Source organism: Haemorhous mexicanus, chromosome 13, assembly GCF_027477595.1.
Source record: "Haemorhous mexicanus isolate bHaeMex1 chromosome 13, bHaeMex1.pri, whole genome shotgun sequence".
NCBI lineage: Eukaryota > Metazoa > Chordata > Aves > Passeriformes > Fringillidae > Haemorhous > Haemorhous mexicanus.
Genome location: NC_082353.1, coordinates 21,737,600 through 21,740,721, shown reverse-complemented (window position 1 = coordinate 21,740,721; position 3,122 = coordinate 21,737,600).

Here is a 3,122-nt window from a genome sequence, read left to right as displayed (position 1 = left end):
TTTGTATTGTAGTGGTCAATTCTTTTTAGGGCACAGAAATACCAGAGGAGTTTTGAGCTTTAATAGGTGTGCATTGTGTAAATCCTGGGAAAATGGGGGTGTCTGCAGGCTCCTGGAATGAACCAGTCCAGCCACAACGCTGTCCCCTCCCTGGGGAAGGTTCCATATCCGTGGCCAGGAGGAAATAGGAGGTCACCAGAATGTCAGATGCCACTAGAGAGGCCCCAGGGTCCCCTGGAGCAGCAGCGCCACATTAAGGAGGTAATGGAGCCTGGAGCTGGGGCTGGCACGAGGTTCTGTTGTGTAACAGCTCTCTGGAAAGGGAAATTTGCCTTTTGTCTGAGGAGCTGCCTTGGGAATGGCTGGGAATGCTGGGAGGTTGGAGTTTACTGCTTTTGTCATCTCGTGCCTGTGTTGCTCTGCCAACTCAGAAAATTGCCTTTTAATAGGGAGGCCATACACGTAATTGTTACAGCCATTAGGTCAGATGGATTTTACAGGAAGAGAAAAAGATGTTGAGCATTTAAGGGCCATTAAATTGTGCAGGTTTTCATTGGTGGGCTGCAGCCTCCGAGGCAGCACGACGCTGGGAGGGATATTTATTTTTACATTTGCAGAGCAGGGGAGGGAATACATTGCACAGGAAAATAGGACATGAAAATGGGCTGGTTTTCCACTTGGTGAACAGCTAGTTTTATTTCATAATAATTAGTTTTACACTTCATTAAGTGATGGGGGTTTTGCTTATATACTTTTAGAACACAGTGGAGAAGATTTAAAAATTCTCAGCAGGGCATCGAGTTACAGTTTTATAATGTAATGAGGAATTTCAGAGGGAGATGGGATAAGAATTAGTGTGAGTTCAGAGACACTTCTGGTTGCCCTGGTCTCACTGTACAACTTGCTGGAGTTTGAGGTTTGGAAGGTTTTGACTTCTGTCCCTGTGGACAAGCAAGTGGGCAGTGCTGCAGGATCTCAGGTCCTGCTGGGAGGAGGGACAGAAGTTGGGCATTCAGGAGTGATTTCTCCTGCCCAGCCCAGGCAGCACCTCTGGCTGCTGGGGGGAGCAGTGGGGGATTGCAGGGAAGGGTTTGGCTGCAGAGTTAAAGTGAGCAGGTCCTGCAGGGCCTTCAACAGCTGATTTCACGGGAGCCAGGAGCTCCAGCATGGCCTGTGGAATTCCCAGGGGTGACACCCATGTTTTCCTTGCCTGGAGGGGAATGACCCCCTCTCCTCTCCTGAGTTGCAGCTCCATGGAGCTGTCAAATCCCAAAAATCCTGATAAAGGCAGCTCTGTGCGTGGATCTCAGTTCGTCAGGCTGACACCCTCGAGCTGCTGGAGGGTTTGGAGGTGCTGTGCTGGATCCTGCACGCTGCCACCGAGTGGGAGGGTGCACTGGGACCCTTGCTGTTCCCAGGCTGTGGTCCTGACAAGAAATCACAGCAATCCCCTGCCCCTGCTCCTGTGTCTCCTGCAGCCCCAGGCTGTGATGTCTCTCACAGCCCACTCCTGCTAGAAGGTGGAAAAGGAGAGAAATGAGTGGGCTCTGGAGCAGGGACTCGCTGGGATGAGAGGGAGCTCCCTGGCAGGCAGCAGAGCCTGGCAGGAGGGTGTGGGGAGGCAGAGCAGGGCCTGAGGAGAGGCTGGCAGGATTCTCCTGGGGCTTCAGCTTCACCTGGAGAGAGGGCAGGCTACAAAAATGCAATCATTTGGGCAGCTTTGAAGAATTCTGGCAGTCTGCTTTTTTCTTTTTCCTCTCCTGAGTGAGGATGTAAACAGACGTGAGGAAGAGGATGCAGGGAGAGGGTTCTGGAGATTCCCTGGGAGTGCATCCACAGGGAAATAAATCCATATCCACAGGGGAATCTACAGCCAGTGTGGGGCAAGGACACAGCTGGGGTCCCCCTGCCAGAGGGCAGGGTTAGATGGGACGGTGGGAAGGAACAAAACCTTTGCAGCATCTCCAGTGCAGTGGATGGGGACTCCAGGGCCACATTTGGAGGTAAATTACATGGAACAAATAAACCAATCTGTTCCTGAAGCGCTCCTGTGCCTTTGAAAAGCCCGGCCCTCACTGACTGCTGGGGGGTTTGCAGGTATTTTTATCCATTCTAATCCAGTTGTTGCCTTTTCTTAAGGTCAGCTGAACAAACCCCACCCAGCACTGGGGGCTGCTTGGGACATTCCAAATCCTCCTCGTTCCCGGTGCCTTTGGGGCTGTGTTCCAGGTATTTCTGGCCCTGGTTTGGGATCACTGACACCATTCCCCTGTGCCATGGGATCACCTGGGTTCAAACCCCTCTGCCTCCAGCGGGGTCCTGTTGGTGCTGTTCTGGGAGCAGCTGGAAGGGGCAGTGCCCGTGGGGGCAGAGCAGGTCCCTGCTTGGCTGGAGCAGGCTGAGGACAGAGGTCACTGCCCTGGCACGGGGCCTGCCAGGGCAGAGTTGATGTGCCAGCCCTTGGGAATGTGTTTGACCTGGCTCAGGGAGTTTGGCTGATCAGCCCTTCCATCCTGGATCAGACCCCTCAGGGCAGGAAGGCGATGAAACACCGCAGTGGGGGCTCCAGGCTCATCCCCCTCTGGCTCTTGTGTCACAAACTGCTTTGATCTCTGCTCTCAGCCCTCTGAGGTGACATTTCTGTGCAAGTTTGGGATATTCAGGTGTCCATTGTCTCCAGATCCTTTTTGGGACCAGGAGGGGCCTAGGGGGCAGGAGGGCTCTGTGGTCTTCTAGGAAAGGTCAGAACTAGAGGGGGCTAGACCTGGCCTAGCAAAGCTGCTCTTCCAGCAGTGCCTGCTGGGCTGTGTGGGGAGGAGGAGGAGGATGATCTGGCTCATCCCAGCTCCTGGCAGAGCTGCCTCTGGAAGCTGCACATTCCCAGAGTGGTTTCAGAGGCTTTTAATTGCCATGTACTCCCCAGCTCCTGCCTGCAGGCTCTGCCCTGTGGCTCCAGCTCTCCCAGCTGCCTTCCCCAGTGCCAGAGCTCACCCTGGCTCTGCAGCGAGTCAGGAACCGCGGCAGGGCAGGGCAGGGCTCTGGCTCTGCCCCCAAAACACTCCCCAGGAATGTGCTTATCTGCCGTGTTCCCAGCTCGGGCAGGAGCCTCGTGTTCCTGATGA